This window comes from Bison bison, unplaced genomic scaffold (assembly GCF_000754665.1).
Source record: "Bison bison bison isolate TAMUID 2011002044 unplaced genomic scaffold, Bison_UMD1.0 scf7180017864526, whole genome shotgun sequence".
NCBI lineage: Eukaryota > Metazoa > Chordata > Mammalia > Artiodactyla > Bovidae > Bison > Bison bison.
Genome location: NW_011495077.1, coordinates 3,325,893 through 3,343,773, shown reverse-complemented (window position 1 = coordinate 3,343,773; position 17,881 = coordinate 3,325,893). Strand labels below are relative to the sequence as shown.

The 17,881-nt window shown below is 38.2% G+C and overlaps 1 protein-coding gene across 1 annotated transcript in view; it reads left to right on the top strand.

The window, feature by feature from the left end:
• The window catches only part of REC114 (REC114 meiotic recombination protein), a 112,372-nt gene that overhangs the window by 383 nt on the left and 94,108 nt on the right, over window positions 1–17,881 (top strand). The gene's annotated exons all lie outside the window — the stretch shown is intronic.

Genomic DNA, 17,881 nt, shown 5'->3' with positions numbered 1-17,881 from the left:
TCAGTCGTGTCCGACTCTTTGCGACCCCATCAATCACAGCACGCCAGGCCTCCCTGTCCATCACCAACTTCCGGAGTTCACTCAGACTCACGTCCATTGAGTGGGTGATGCCATCCAACCATCTCATCCTCTGTCATCCCCTTCTCCTCCTGCCCCCAATCCCTCCCAGCATCAGGGTCTTTTCCAATGAGTCAACTCTTCATGTGAGGTGGCCAAAGTATTGGGAGTTTCAGCTTCAGCATCAGTCCCTCCAGGGAACACCCAGGACTGATCTCCTTCAGAATGGACTGGTTGGATCTCCTTGCAGTCCAAGGGACTCTCAAGAGTCTTCTCCAACACCACAGTTCAAAAGCATCAATTCTTCGGCGCTCAGCTTTCTTCATACCTTGTTTACCTTATCTTAAATTAGAGATAATAATGGTACCCACTGGGTAGTATGGTTGTGAGCTTTAAGTTAATATATATATAAATCACTCAAACAGTGTCTTGTATAAAGTTATGTAAGTGTTTACTGATACTATCATGATTGTTTTATTTTGTCCTGGTGATACGTTTTAATGCCATGGGTTGCTGATCATTTACTTCCTTTTGGTCTGGTTTCACTGGTGGTTGTGGACCCTGAGGTCTTGGACTGTGCATGTGTATGTATGTTGGTATGATTTGGGCAGCAGTGGGTAGGAGAAAAGTAAAAGAGAATGAAAATTTCAGGTAGAGGATACAACATGTGCAAAGGCCCTGCACCTGTACAACCTCAGAGAGTGTAATGTACAGACAAAAAGAACAAGTCTGATGCTTAGACAACAAGGGGTCAGATAACACGGGATGAGGTTGTCTAGATAGGTAGGCGGGTACCTTATGAACAATGTCCTAAAACCAATAGGGAGCCACTAAAGGGTTTTAAGTTGGAGCATTTTCATCTTTGAAAGCTCACTCTGGTTGAAGAGTGGAGACAGAATTGGAGAGGCATACGAGTAGAGTTCAGAAGATTCCCCTGGAGAAGGGATAGGTTACCCATTCCAGTATTCTTGGGCTTCCCTCGTGGCTCAGATGGTGAAGAATCCGCCTGCAATCCAGGAGACCTGGGTTTGATCCCTGGGTTGGGAAGATCACCTGGAGGAGGACGTGGCAGCCCTCTCCAGAATTCTTGCCTGGAGAATCCCCATGGACAGAGGAGCCTGGCGGGGTCCATGGGGGTCTCCAAAGAGTCCGACATGACTTAGCAACTAAGTAACAACAACAGGTAGAGTCAGGAAGATCACTTAAAATGCTTTTGCAGTGTAGTGGGCAATAGCTGATAATGACTTAGGATGGCAAGGGTGGGAGGATAGGGAGGGAGAATGGCAGTAGAGATGGGGAGACCAGGCATGTTAAAGCTATGTTTTGGAGGCCAAAATGATAGGACTTGGAGATTGACTGGATATGAGTGGTGAGAATAAAGAGCTCCTGGGTTTCTGGCAGGAGCAACTGGATTGGGAAACATTGGAGGAAGAACAGTGAAGGAAAGATCCAAGACTTCAGTTTCAGATGTATTGGGTTTAAATGCATTTATGCAGTATCCAAGTGGAGATGTTGAATGGAAAAACATCTGGGCTGGAGAGGTAAATGTGTCATCAACATGAAGGTGACATTTATAGTTAAGAGATGATACAAGATTTCAGGACCAAGCTTCAAGGTAGGTCAGGACAGGTAGAGGGGACCGAGTCCCTAAAGCAGATTGCCAAGGGTCAGAGAGTTGGGAGATACTAGGAGAAGTCAGATCCATCAAAGCTACAAAAGATTATTATAAGAGGGAGAAAACAATTAACTTTGTTGAATGATGGTGCAGAGTGAAGAATAATGATGACTAAGGTGTGTCCATTGGATTTAGCAACATGAAGAGCCTTAATGGTTTTTACCAAGAGAAGTTTCAGTAGAATGAAGGGGGTGGAAGCCAGATAGAGGTGGGCTGAAAAGTAACTGTAAGTGAGAAAATGTGACCAATGTGTGTGGACAATTCTTCGGAGAGATTTGGCTGTAAATATGAGTAGAGATGGGGCATAATGAATTGTTCACCAATTTCTAGACTATTAGAGCTAAGACCACTAAAAAAGGCATTAAATACTTAGTTGTATTCTGTAGAGCACATCCTGAGAAATTGTAGTAGTTGTTGTTCAGTCGCTAAGTCATGTCTGACTCTTCACAACCTCATGGACTGTAGCACTCCAGTTTCCTTTGTCCTCCACTTTCTCCCAGAGTTTGTTCAGGGCACTCAATGTCCATTGAGTGGGTGATGCCGTCTAACCATCTCATCCTCTGCCCCCCACCACCACCCTTTTCCTTTTGCCTTCAGTCTTTCCCAGCATCAGGGTCTTTTCTTCCAGCATATCTTTTTGCCTTTAATACTATGGGGTTCTCCAGGCAAGAATACTGGAATGGGTTGCCTTTTCCTTCTCCAGTGGACCATGTTTTGTCAGAACTCTTTATGACCTGTTTGTCTTGGGTGGTCCTGCAGGGCATGGCTCATATCTTCATTGAGTTATGGAAGCCACTTTTCCATAACAAAGCTGTGATCCATGAAGGGAAAGTTGTAGTATAGCTTGCAAATGCAAAATTGAATGAATAGTGTTAAATCGAAGAATCACTTACCTATAATAGGATCTTGAAAGAATGGAAACGTTTGAGGACATAATTAATCGTTGAAATTGCCCAACAGGTTCCTTAGTACTGTCTCTTCACACCCTTATAATTCTTTCTCCTCAAGCATCTTTGTTGGGTGCACAGCCTCAGATGCAACTGGGTAACTGTTAGACTCCTATCTTGCAACCTGGAGGTCAGGGACATTAGACCATTCTAAGGAGTTATTACATTTCTTTCGTCTTCTTTGCAAGGCTGTTCATAATTTCTTATAAGGAGCAGCACTTTTCAACAGTTTTCAAATGTTTGGCATAAAGCCACAGCTACAGTGACAAGAGATGAGGTTTGCTTTTGCAGTGCTTTTGAAAACTGAACATTTGTACTTTCCTTTGAATCTGTGCCGAACCATCCTACCTGCTGTGATCAGTTTCAGCCTAGGTCTGTCATTTTGGGAGGGAAAAACGAAAGAGAAAACAAGATTTGTTCTATTTTATGTGTTCTGTGACTATTGTGCAATAGTAATGATAAAAGATGAGCCATCTAAAGAACTGCACTAAGTCCCATGTGAATTTCTTACTTTAAAAATGTGGTACCTGCAGTAAGAAAAAAAAATGTGTGTTAGGTAAAGCATAAAAATACATTATTTTGGAGAATAGAGTCATTCTGGTCTTTTTTTCTCTAGGGGACTTTTTAAGTTCAACCTTGGTTGAATCTATTTTGAGTTTTTTCATTTTTTCCTGAAATTGTGGGGAGAATCTGATTTTCTGATACTGTTCTATATAGTTGTTTAATGACAAAGAAGACTTTCATCACAATGGGCATGATGCTAAGGCAAAAATGTTGATTAAGAGAAAAAAATGAATAGTACAACAAATCTAGTACTTCTAAGACTTGGAGTCATGGTTGAGAGGTAAGGTTAAGTCTGAGACATCTTATGTATAGACTATGGGATGTATATGTATATTGATTTATTTGTCTGAATTGAATTATTCTTATGAAAAGTTACTATCTATAGATAAGTTAACCACAGTTTGGAAGCAGGTAAACTTTTTTAAATTGAAGGATAATTGCTTTACAGAATTTTGTTGTTTTCTGTCAAAACTCAACATGAATCAGCCATAGATATACATACATCCCCTCCCTTTTGAACCTCCCTCCCATCTCCCTCCCCATCCCACCCGTCTAGGTTGATTCAGAGCCCCTGTTTGACTTTCCTGAGCCATACAGCAAATTCCTGTTGGCTATCTGTTTTCATATGGTAATGTAAGTTTCCATGTTATTCTTTCCATACATCTCACCCTCTTCTCCCCTCTCCCCATGTCCATATGTCTATTCTCTGTTTCTCCATTGCTGCCCTGTAAATAAATTCTTCAGTACCGTTTTTCTAGATTCCATATATGTGCATTAGAATATGATATTTATCTTTCTCTTTCTGACTCACTTCACTCTGTATAATAGGTTCTAGGTGCATCCACCTCATCAGAACTGACTCAAATGCATTCCCTTTTATGGCTGAGTAATATTCCGTTCTGAATATGTACCACAGCTTCTTTATCCATTCATCTGTCGACGGGCCTCTAGGTTGCTTCTATGTTCTAGCTATTGTAAACAGTGCTGCAGTGAACAATGGGACACGTGTCTTTTTCAATCCTGGTTTCCTTAGGGTATATGCCTAGGGGAAGGATTGCTGGGTCATATGGTGGTTTTATTCCTGGTTTTTTAAGGAGTCTCTATACTGTCTTCCATAGTGGCTGTATCAATTTACATTCCCACCAACAGTGCAAGAGCGCAAATAAACTTTTTGTAATACTGCGAAAAAAGTGTGCAAAAAATCAACAATTTAGAGACTTACTTGGTGGACCAGTGGCTAAGTCTCCACGCTCCCAAGGCAGGGAGCCAGGTTCAAGCCACGGTCAGAGAACTAGCTCTCACATGCCGCAACTAAGAGTTCACGTGCCAAAGATCGAAGGTTCTGCATGCCACAACTAAGACCCAGTGCAGTTAAATCAGTAAATATTTAAAAAATCAGCAGTTTAGGACTGTGGTACTCAGATGTCAGTGTGCATATCCATCATTTTGTAAATCCTGACTTAGTAGGTCTGGTGTGGGCAGTGAAATTCTGTAGTTCTAACAAACTTCCAGGTGATACGGGCTATTGTTTCAAGGACCATACTTTGCAGAGCAAGAGTTTAGAAGACCTTGACTGAAATGGCAACCCTATAGTAAAATTAATAAAAATGAATTTGTGGGGTTATGAGGTAAGGCAATAAGATTAATAATGAATATGCAAATGTTGTATTAATAGGGTTAATATTTAAACCATCTGTCATTTAAGTGGAATGAGCAAATGAAATACATCTTGAACTTGATTTTAATTCCTTACATCTGTTAGCCCAGCCTTTCTGAAAGAATTATCATAAATAATAACAGATTGGTCCTTTTTATGTATTTTATGGTTGAATGTAATTTGTCTACTAATTTGAGAATAATTTTGAAAGGTGATGTTAATTGCAAGTTGCTTTTAAATTAAAGTTATACCACATTTTCCACACTCCAAGGATTTCTCAGACATGCCCTAATTGGTTGAACCTGACACCGTCTTATTTTTTTCCTTTCAAAAGGGGGAAAAATCCTTTAGTTTTTATAGAAGGAACTTAAAATAATTGCCCTACTTAGAAGTTAAGAAATAGAAAATGAAGTTTGTACTTAAAATGAACTTTTAAATGCAGATTCAACATGAGATATACTTTGGGTCCTCTTAACAGTATCCTTTTTTCTTTGTATTTCATGTGCCTACATATGACCTAGCATATGATAGGTGCTCAGTAAATATTTGTGTGTTGGCTTACTTTTCTTAAGGTAGTGTGAGAATTATGATGTGATGATGTAGTTGCTCAGTTGCACCTGACTCTTGTGACCCCATGGACTGTAGCCTGCCTGGTTCCTCTGTCCATGGAATTTTTTAGGCAAGAATACCAGAGTGGGTTGCCATATCCTTTTCTAGGGTATCTTCCTGACCCAGGATCGAACCTGGATCTCCTACATTGCTGGTGGTCTCCTGCATTGCAGGCAGATTCTTTACCGACTGATCCACCTGGGAAGATATTTCTACTAGGATGTGATAGCTACTATTTATTGTTTATTTTGGTATATTTCTTACAGCAGTCCTATGAAGCAAATATTATTGTACCATTTTATAGATAAGGGAACTAAAATTCAGAGAGGTTCAGTGACTTCCCAGGAACACAGAGAACTTCAGAGAGAATTCATACCCTGGTTTTCATGCCTCTAAAACTTGTCGCTTTAACCACTATGCCGTTTGTCTTAGAACTGTTAATATTTCATATGGGAACTAGCAGTTCAGTAATATAGATGAGGAATTTTGAGATTAACACACAGGGTGGAAAATGATAAAAATGATTGTAACTTTTTTTTTTAAGGAAAATTTAAGATTCAGTAAAACCCCAAGAAAATTATTTTTGAAAATAGTGAAGTAGTAGTTCTTCTTTGCCTACCTGGTCATTTTTGATTGGATGCCTGATGTGAATTTTGTCGTATTGGGTGCAGGATATTTTTGGATTCCTATAAATACTCTTGAGCTTTTTGCTGGGATAAGTTATTTGGAGGCAGTGTGATCCTTTCAAGTCTTGCTTTTAAGCTTTGTCAGGTGTGACCAGAGCAGCATTTGATCTGGAGGTCTTTTTTTTTTCCCCTCCTGAGGCGAAACTCTTCAACATACATGCTCTACCCAATGCCCTTACATTGTGAGGTTTCTCTCTCTGGCTGATAAGAACAGACCCTATTCCCTGCTCTGTGTGAGCACTCAGGATTGTTCCTGAAGTGCTTTCAGGTGGTTCTTTGCCCAGGCTCTGGGCATCTGCTCCCACACACGTATATGCTGAAAATTTGAGGAGGGGTCTCTCTCGGTGTGGCGCTCTACTCTCCGGAATCCCAGCTTGCAAACTCACCCTGACCTTCCTGGACTTGGACTCCGTCCCCTCCACTTAGGGACAGCTAGCAAAGCTCTGCCTGTGCTCCTTCTTGTAGTTTGGCCTGGTAACTTTCTCCAAGAAGTATTCTAGGTCAATGGTAAGACTCACTTCCTTTTTTCTGTGATTTCTCAGGAATCATGTCCTTTATTACTTGATATCCAGTGTCTTAAAAACTGTTGTTTCCTCTAATTCATGCAGCTTTGTAGTTGTTTCAGGCAGGAAGGCAGATGGTCCCTGTTATATACATTAGTTTGACCAGAAGTGCGTGTCCATAGGGGTCATTCGATTCAGCCCATTTTGTCATTTTCCAGTTCAGTTCATCAATTCAACAGAAATTACTGGATTATCTACCGGGTGCTTGTCATTTACTTAGGCACTAGAGAAGCTATGGAACTATCCTTTGTGTTTCATCACTTGAGTGCAGGATTATGAGTAGGGTCTGGTCACTGAAGTGGTGTTTCTCAAGGTGCAGTGGGCAGACTGTTTGCACCAGTCCCTCGAGGTGCTGGTTGAAGATGCAGATTCATGGTTCCTGCACTAGGCCTAATGAATCAAAATCTCTGAGGATGGCTCTCTAAGTGATTCTTATGTACTGCGATCTGTCTTCATGCCCCACTTCTGAAGGAAAGGTGAAGGAGAGGGAATAGTTGATAAAGTAATACTGATATTGTTTAATGATTTATAATTTATGTAGTAATTTCATAAACCTCTTCCCACTAATTCTCACATTTAAGATCTCTATTTAAATCTTATTACCCTTTTATACACAAGAAGCTGAGCTGGGCCAGGTTAAATAGCTTGCCAAAGGTTTACAAAGGAGTGGAGAACTGCTTCTAAAACTCTTGTCTTCTTTAAGCCATTCTGCTGTACACTGCTGCTTCCTCCAGTGGTACCTCCTTTTATGAAGATGTAGAGGGGTCATCAAGAATTATTATTCTTTCATGTAGGTTGCTTTTTAAAAAAGTTGACAGATTATGTTGTTTTATTAATTAGTATTAAGATTGGCTGTGAATAACAGAAAATGCAAAATTAAATGGATTAAACAAAATGAAAGTTTATTATTTACATAACAGCACAGGGCTGGTATGATACTCGACAGTGTCAGGAAATGAGAATCCTTCTATTTTGTTCTCTGCCATGCATGGCTGTGGTCTCATAGTCCACAACAGAACTGATATTCTATATGGCCTGGTGGAGGAAGGGATGAGGAAGTAGACAAAGGGTTCATACCTGCTGTCCTGTAAGGAAGTTTCTGGTTAGTTGCCGCATGACACTTTTGGCTGTAGCCAGAACTTAGACCTGTGGTTGTCTTAACTATATGAACAGCTGGCATATGTAGTCTGAATTCCATGAGATCATGTGTCCAGCTGAAAATCAGGGGCTCTCTTAGCGTATAAGGAAGAAAATGGTTATTGGAAAACAACTGGAAGTCTCAGCTAAGAAATGACAACTTATTCCTGGTTGGAACTCAAAAAGCATTTCTAATGACAGCAACAACAAGCAAAAAAACTTAATTTAGTACATAATTACTGTATGTCAGTACCTAGAAAGGTGATTGGCAGACACCTCCCAAATATTTATTGAATCAGTGAATCAAGGTCAGATATCCTGGTAAATATGTGATCTTGCCTTGTATCATTTAATCTTCTGATGACCCTATAAGGTAGTTATTACTGTTTGTATTTTATAGATGAGGAAGTAAGTGTACTTGTAAGTTGCAGAACAAGGATTTGATCCTAAATCTTTCTATTCCAGATAGTGCCTTTTTAAAAAGTAGTAGTCATTAGTGTTGTTCACCAGATTATACTAAGATTGCATATCCCCAGTCTCTTTGACGTTGTGTGTCATGTGACTGGTTTTGACCAGTGAAAGGTGAGCAGATGAGCAGAAGGTGCCTATGGATGATTCCTCATCTTCTTTCTCTTTGCTACAGAATGGCAAGTATTGGCTGCCCTGCCAGGGGAAGTCCTCTAGTGAGAATGATAGGCAGTGTGAGGTAGGGCGGGAAGACAGGGAGGAGAAGGATGCATGGGTAGTGTGAGTGAGAAAGAAAGCCTTTTCTTTGGGGAGTTGTTAATTTCTACAGCACAATCTAGCCTACATCTGACTGATACAGAAATAATTTTTATAATTGTGGTTGTTTAATTGAATTGTATGTCACATACAGTGTACATTGTAGATTGCTTAGGCTTTTGTGGAAGGATTTTCTAACAGATGTTCTAACATTTTTTTTTCCTTTTGACAAAATCATCACTTGTTCCAAAGTACCAGATTATAAATACATATTTCCAACTCTATTCTCCTTAAAAAACAAAAAGTTAATTTGATTGTGTAACAGACATAGTTTTCATAGAGGCTATGGCTTGTTTGCAAACATGATTTAAGGTAGAGTTTATCTAGACAAATATTTTGAAGAATGTTTTTCAGTTTAGTGATTGAAGAAGTCTCAGAAGTTATAGTTTAAAATGAGGTCCGAGAAAATAAAAATTCATTTATGTTTAGGATTTGTTCCCTGCCTGCTGTGTGCCAGATACTGTTCAGGGCTCTGTTTAGAGATGATTAAGGCATCACCATTGGAAGATCTAGCCAGTTAAGCTCAAGTACCTGCTTATTTGGAATATAGGGTGCTTTTTACCTAAAAATGACAATATGGCATCTGAGAAATAAAGTGTTTCTTTAACTCAGATTTAGAAAAACAGTTTGGATATTGGAACTGTTAGAGGTATGAATGAACCTTGTTAGTGAATAAATAGAAGATAGTGACTTCTAATTAGTGAATAAATGAAGATAGCAAGGCAGGTGCAGAGACCTAGGGTAGGTGTGCCAAAGGGAGATACTACTTTCTAGTATACGCTTCAGTCGTATCCAGCTCTTTGCAACCTTATGGACCATAGCCCACCTGTCTGTGGGATTCTCCAGGGAAGAATACTGGAATGGATTGCCATTCCCTCCTCCAGAGGATCTTCCCAACCCAGGGATGGGACCTGCGTCTCTTTACCACTAGCGCAGGCAGGTTTTTTACCACTAGTGCCTCCTGGGAAACCCTACTTTCTGTATAATTGGTGATTTTTATAGTATTTATTAGTTTGGGAGATTTTCAAGGATTTCTAAATGTATTGGACAAATGTCCTATAACTATGTTTTATAGGAAAATCAATAACCAGAGGGACCTTGATTAGTAATCAGGACATAAAGATCTTATTCCTCTGTTGGAAGGTAGGTATTTTGAGTAAATATATTCCACTTATGGCTAGTAATCAAGGTGAACAAGTTAACTTCAATAGCTAGGTTTAAAAGCACTTGAAAATTTTACAATCGTTAATTTTATTGCATATATGTGGTAAAAAGAAGGGGAATCACATCTCTTGCTCTGATGCATGAGATTATATTTTTAGATTCTAAAGAAAAAACAAATTCCCCAGGTATAATTTTTTGGTTTGGGTGTTATGCTCTTAATAATTGTGTGTGTGTTTGTTACTGTTAACACTTTGCATTTCTGTGAAACATCAAAAGCAAAATACTGAATTTTACAGTTTGGTAATGAGTGTGTAGCAGGACCACTTTTATTAGCATAATATACCCTACAATTTGTTGAAATAATTTATGAGGCTCTTTAGCTTCCAAGAGTAAGGAGGCAACTAATAGTCTGCTTAACAATTTCACACATTTCCATACTTCATGATGCATAAATCAGCAGTTTGGGCCAGTGTATAGAGCTGTGACACTTTCTAAGGGGTCTTAAAAGCAGAAAGAAACTCAAGTTCATAATTTAGTTTGTCCCATCTGACAGGTAATGCTAGCCTTTCATGTAAATATAATTTAAGTACATTTGAAGTACTTTTCTATATTTTCATATATTTCTTTTAATCTTTTTGCTAGTTTTAGATTACATTTAGTACATTCTTGCACAAATACATGAATTTAAAATAGAAGACTCTCTGATCACTTCACCAATATATTAGTATAAGCTGTGCCTGAAAAGCCTGCTTGTGATAGGCACGCTCTGTATCTCAGTGTGTGCTACTGTGTTGATGGCAAAATGCTGCATAGCCAGAGGTCAGGTTGATGTAAGTCTTTCTTTCCCCAGTTTTATTGCGATATAATTGACATTTAATAGTGTATAAACTTAAGATGTACAAAATGATGATTCGATATATGTATATATTGTGAAATGATTGCCACAGTAAGTTTAGTTAACCTCCATCACCTCACATAGTTACACGTTTTTCCCTTGTGATGAGAACTTTTAAAATCTGTCGGCAACTTTCAAATACACAAAACAGTATTGCTAGCTGTAGTCATGATGTTGTACATCTCTAGAACTTGTTATCATATAACTGGAAGTTTGTACCTTTTGACCACCCCTACCCATGTTGCTCACCACCCTCTTTTTTTTTTCACCAGTCTGTCCTGTTGCTGTGAATTTGTTTTTTTCTTTTTTAATTCCACTGTGATATCATCTAGTATTTGTCTTTCTCTGACTCATTTCACTTAGCATAATACTCTCAGGGTTCATTCATGTTGTCACAAATGGAAGGGTTTGTTTCCTGTTTTTTAATGGCCTAATAATGTTCTACTGTGTGTGTGTGTGTATCCACACCATGTTTTTTTTATCCATTCATCTGTTGGTGGATGCTTAAATAATGCTGCAGTGAACCTGGGGGTAGATACCTCTTTGAAATAATGATTTTGTTTCTTTATGATGTATTCTACACAGAAATGGAATTGCTAGACCACGTGGTAGTTCTACTTTTAACTTTTTTTTTAGGAAGCTCAATACCGTTTTCCATGGTGGCTGCCCCAGTTTACACTCCCACCAGCAGTGCACAAGGGTTCCCTTTCTCTACATCCTACCAGCACTCGTTAGCTCTTTGTCTTTTTGATGACAAATGGGAGGTGATATCTTATTGTGGTTTAGATTTTATTTCTCTGATGGTTAGTGATGTTGAGCACCTGTATCTGTTGGACTTGAACTAGTTCTTTAGAAAAATGTCTTTTCAGGTCCTTTTCCCATTTTAAAATTGGATTAGTTGCTTTTATGCTATTGATTGGTATGAACTCCTTGTATATTTTTTAATATTAACCCCATGTAAGATAGGTGGTATGCAAATGCTTTCATCCAGAGCTTGTCTTTTCATTTTGTTGTTCATTTTTTGATGTACAGAAGTTTGTTGGTTTGATGCAGTTTCAGTTGTTTATTTTTGCTTTTGTTGCTTGTGCCTTTTTTTAATATCCAAAAAAAAATCATTGCTGAGACCAATGTCAAGGAGCTTTTTCCCATTGTTTTCTTCTAGAAGTTTTATGGTATCAGGTCTTACATTGAAGTCTTTAACTCATTTTGAGTTAAATTTGTGAGTGATGTAAGATAGGGGTCTAGTTTCATTATTTTACATGTGAGTATCCAATTTTCCCAGTATCATTTATTGAAGAGACTGTCTTTTCTCCATTGAGTATTCTTGGCTCCCTTGTCAAATATTAGTTGATTTGTATATAAATGGGTTTATTTCTGGGTTCTCTATTGTGTTCCATTGGTTTATGTGTCTTTTTTTTTTTTTTTTTTTTTTTGCCTGTACCATAATACTGTTTTGATGACCTAAATCTTAAGCCACTAGAAAGAGAAGATACGAATGTGATGTTCTGACACCTTAAAATGATCTTTTTCTGTGAAGACTTTGTCATTAAAAATAGCTTTTTAAAAAATTTTCTGTTGTGCTAATGTGAACATTCCAGCAAAATGCTAAATTATCACCCATTAAAAATATTTCCCAAGAGCCTTAAATAAGTAAATTTTTTCTCAGATTCCTGGATTGTATTAGGCATTATAATATTTGGAATTTCTAGGATGGGTTAGGATACTTCATGTAGTACCCTACTACATGTAAGCTGAATGCTTTTCTTACCCCTGCTTCTGCTTAATCAACAAAAAATCCTTAGGTAAAACTTCTGATTATGCTTGAGTTTCTTTAATAAAGGTAGATAGAAGAGTGTAGTAGACTCACACATCCGTATTAACAGCTTCAGTAGTTACCAACTCATGGTCAATCTGGCTTCATTGATATTCTTTCCATGTCCATCATGTTATTTTTTTTTAATATTTACTTATTTATTTGACTGTACCTGGTGTTAGTTGCAGCATATGGGATCTAGTTCCCTGACCAGAGATGGAAACTGGGCCCTCTGCACTGGGAGCACGAAGTCTTAGCCACTGGACCACCAGGGAGTCCCCATTATGTTATTTTGAAGCACATCTCAGCCATCTTAACATTTCATCAAATATTTTAGTTTGTATCTCTAAAAGATAGAAACTTAAAAAACCCTACAATAATAATACCATTTTTTACTCTAAAAAAAACACAAAACAGTTCCTTGATATTATCAAATAGTCAGTGCTCAAATTTCTAATAGTCTCATAAGTTTAATAATTCTTTTAAACAGGACCATACATGGTGATTGATTAGTATTTGTTTTAATCTTTGCGGTCTCTTCCCTATGTTTCCCTTATCTACCTCTCTTCCTTCCTTGAAATTTATTTGTTGAAGAAACTGAAGAGTTCTGAAGAGTTTCTGACTTTATGATTTTGTGACTGTATCTCTGGAGTGCAATTAATGTGATCCTTAGTTCTCTGTATTTCTTGTGAATTGATAGCTGAATCCAGAGGCTTGATAAAATTCAGATTCAGTTTTTTTGTTCTGGGGGTTTTATGGCTAGACTACTGGTAGGCATACCTATTGGAAGTGTGTGATGCCTGTTTATGTCTCTGGAGTTGCAGCTGTTGCAGCACAATGTCTTTTTTGTTGTTCAGTCTCAGTCATGCCCACTCTTTGCGACCCCATGGACTGCAGCACACTAGGCTTCCCTTTCCTTTGCCATTTCCTGGAGCTTGCTCAAACTCATGTCCATTAAGTCAGTGACGCCATCCAACCATCTCGTCCTCTGTTGTCCCCTTCTCCTCCTGCCTTCAATCTTTCCCAGCATCAGGGTCTTTTCTAATGAATTGGCTCTTCACATCAGGTGGCCAGAGTATTGGAGCTTCAGCATCAGTCTTTCCAATGAATATTCAGGGTTGATTTTCTTTAGGATTGACTGGTTTGATCTCCTTACTGTCCAAGGGACTCTCAAGAGTCTTCTCAAACACCACAGTTCAAAGGCATGAATTCTTGGGCATTCAACCTTCGTTATGGTTCAAATGTCACATCCATACCTGACTATTGGAAAAACCATAGCTTTGACTATAAGACCTTTGTCAGCAAAGTAATGTCTCTGCTTTTTAATATGCTATCTAGGTTGGTCACGGCTTTTCTTTCAAGGAGCAAGTGTCTTTTAATTTCATGGCTGCAGTCACCATCTGCAGTGATTTTGGAGCCCAAGAAAATAGTCTGTCACTGTTTCCATTGTTTCCCCATCTATTTGCTATGAAGTGATGGAACCAGATGCCATGATCTTCGTTTTCTCAATGTTGAGTTTTAAGCCAGCTTTTTCACTCTCCTCTCACTTTTATCAAGAGGCTGTTTAGTTCCTCTTCACTTTCTGCCTTAAGGGTGGTGTCATCTTTGTATCTCTGGTTATTGATATTTCTCCCTGCAGTCTTGTTTTCAGCTTGTGCTTCCTCCAGCCCAGCGTTTCTCATGATGTACTCTGCATATAAGTTAAATAAGCAGGGTGACAGTATACAGCCCTGATGTACTGCTTTCCCAATTTGGAACCAGTCTGTTGTTCCATGTCCAGTTCTGGTGTTTCTTGACCTGCATATACATTTCTTAGGAGGCAGGTCAGGTGGTCTGGTATTCCCATCTCTTTCAGAATTTTCCACAGTTTGTTGTGATCCATACAGTCAAAGGCTGTAGCATAGTCAATGAAACAGAAGTAAGTAATTGTTCTGCTATCATTGCATTTACTCCATCTGTTTCTCTTCTTCTACTTTAGCTCCTGTTTTTAAGATTTGTTCTCCTGTGGCTGAGTCTTTGGTCCACATTATCTTGTCCATGTGATTTCTTCCTCTTTGTAGTTATGCTCTGTGTTTCTGAATATTTCTCCTACTTGATCGTTCAGACCATTAATTTGGTCTCACCAGTGTCCATCCAGTTCTTCAGTTAAGCTACTGAATTTTTATATTTGTAAAGCATGTTTTTGGCTCCAAGGCTCATTAAATGTTATTTATAATAATAATTATTTTTTGGCTCAAGTTGTTGATCTCCTGTGGTTTTTTTTTTTTTTAACTGCTAGGAGCCACATGTTCTGTGTTTTCTGTTTGTTCTTTGTCTCTTTAGCCTATTTGATATGTTGTTATTTTCCTTAACTTATGCCTCTTCTTACCTTTGGGGCTCAAGCCCAATATACCTTAAATGTTAAGTGTTGGAAAGTGCATGAGTCTCACCTTCTAGGTCTTCTGTAGAGGAGTACAAAGGACTCAGCTGAGTAAGTTGCCCAGCTCCACTATGACTCCTTAAGGCTGGGAGAGCACTCGGAATTTCAGAATACACAAGCTGATCTTCCTGGCGTAATCGACCGATGTCTATGGGTTAAGCTGTCTCCCAAGAACTGGGGCATTCCTGCCTTTGCCCTCTGGCTGCTTGCTTAGGCTTGGGTCTCCACTCTCAACAAGGGGGAAAACACACCAGCTCCTTTCATCTGGATTCTGAGACCTCAGCCCACCCTTATAGCCCACTTGGATGCCGATTTTAATAACTGCTCAAGGAAAGGTAATTGGTGTTTGGGTTGGGTTTGGGAAGGGAAGACTGCAGGAGTGCAATCAAATTATTTTTTTTCTTGAACCTCTTAGAAGTCTTAGATTAGACATTTTTAAGCTCAGCATACTCTAAATATCTTTTAGATGAAATATTGCAAATTGTATGAAAAATAGTAACTGTGGAATCCCCAGAAACCTTCAAGTCTTTGCTCAAGCTTCACCTCAGTGATGCCCACATTGACTACCCTATTTATATTGTAACATCCATGCCCTGTCTTTACAACCCCCCACCTCATACCCTGCTTTGTTTGTTCTCTAGTGCCTAGCGCTTTCTTATATACCGGATAATTTACTTATTATGTTCAGTGGTGTGTCTAGAACATCTGAAGCCCAAAGTGGATAATTTTTAACACTTTCCTAAATGATGAAATTATTTTCACAAAAATTTCATAAATAAAATTTATTATTATGCAAACAGCAAAAATTCTTTGACTGAGATTCATTATTATAAGCATGGCAGTAAGATAACTAAGGAAAAGGAAATGCACACTATAGCACAAGGCAGGAAAAAAAAGCACAAATGCTTAGCCATTTGTTTTTATATCTATTGAACAGCTAAATGTTTGAACTTTGCTTCTTTGGTTAGAGGCTGATATTTTATGTAATTAATTTCTTTGAGAAGTGATTTTAAAAAGTAAAACTGAAAATCTCCACAGGTACAATTTAGGCAACTAATGATAAAATTGCTGATATGTTTTATTCTCTTTTTGTTATTTAGTTTGGAAACATTTAACAGTTTTAAAAGAATAGTATTTTAATATTAAAAGTATTATTCAAATTTAGTAAAATATTTTGAGTGTGAACTAAAATTTGCAGTTGCCAAACAAAAACATTCCATCTTGTTGCTTGCACTTCGGTTGTTTTAAAATTTTAAACACAAATATAAATGCCAGAGATGAAATGACAGCTTTCTAGTAACTCAAGTTCTGTTTCCTAGTCTTTATAATCCCTGTGCTGTCATTGTTTAGTTTGAATCTATGATTTAAATGTAGAAGAATGTTGTACCACAGGGTTGAAATGAAGTGCATCCTAAGAAAGCGTTTGAGACAAGAACTTTGCAGCAAGCTTGAAGTATATCAAAGCCTTGTGAGAGTCTCTTGAAGCAGATATATGTGGTTAAGTCTGCATATATGTGTGCCAACTTTATAATTGGGAGTTTTCCAGGTGAATGTCTATGTAGGAAACAAAGTTTATTAAAGAATAAATAATAAAAATCTGAAAACTTGAATCTTAGGGTTAAACTCAGCAGTATATATTATTTAAACTCAGCAGTTGTTTAGAACTTAGATCAACACAGGATTTTTTTCGGGGAAGGGTATTTCATCAGTGACATTGATTAGAATTGCTAGCACTGGGTGGTAATAAAGAGCAGCTGCTTTTTAGTGAGTTCAGCTATTGTTTATAAATTCTCAACAAAGCATTCCCTTATTGCCTGCACCAGGGTGACTGCTCTCACCATCCCGCTCTTGGTATGCCACTGATTTATTGTTTACTGTTGTCTGTACCTTGTCTTGCATCTCATCCCACATTAGATCCATGAGGGCAGCTAATGTTTTGTTCAGTGATGTAGCCCATCTAAAAAAATGCTTCTGAGCATCCGTTAGGTGCCCAGTAAATATTTGTTGAATGAGCAAATGAATCAATGAAGCAGTCAAGGACATTCCTTTCTATGTTTTTTTTCTTTCCCAAACACTTATAAGAGAGAGGAATACATAGTGGGTTTGTTGTTAATGTTAGCTGACTGACCTAAACACTTGGTTTATGGCCTCTTCTTTGGATCCTTGGGTTTCCACATGAATTCTAGAATCAGCTTGTTAATTTCTTCAAAAGAATTTAAAATTTTATTATTGCTGTAACAAATTGCCACAGACTTAGTGACTTAAAAAAAAAAAACAACCCAAACTTAGTTTGCTAATGCTTTGCTTATAGTTCTGGAGGTCAGAAGTCTGAAACAGGTCTTAAAAGGTTAAAATTAGGGTGTCAGCAGGGCCGCATTTCTTCTGGAGGCTTTAGGGGAGACTATTTCTTCCCTGTTCCAGCTTCTAGAGGCCACCTGAGTTCCTTGACTTCTACTATCCTTCCATCTTCAAAGCCAGCAGACAGGTTTCCTTCTCTGACTCTTGACTCTTCTGCCTCCTTCTTTCCCTTATAGGGACCGTTAGGATTCCATTGGGCCCATCTGGAAAATCCAGAATACTTTCTTGTCTCTAGATCCTTAACTTAATCACATCTGCAAAGTCCCCTTTGCCATGTAAGATAAGATATTTACAGATTCCAGAGATAATGTCAGGAAGCTTTGGTGGGGATTATTATTCTGCCTATGTCAGCATTTGACAGCATTTAACAATATTAAATTTTCCTACCTGTAAACAAAGTGTCTCTCTCCATATATTTACTGTATATTAAATTTCTGTCAGTTTTCAGCTTATAGATCTTTTACTCCTTTTGTAATATTTATATTAATACCTAACTAGTTCATATTTTTCATGCTGTTGTAAATTTTGATGTTTTAAAATCCCAGATTCCAGTT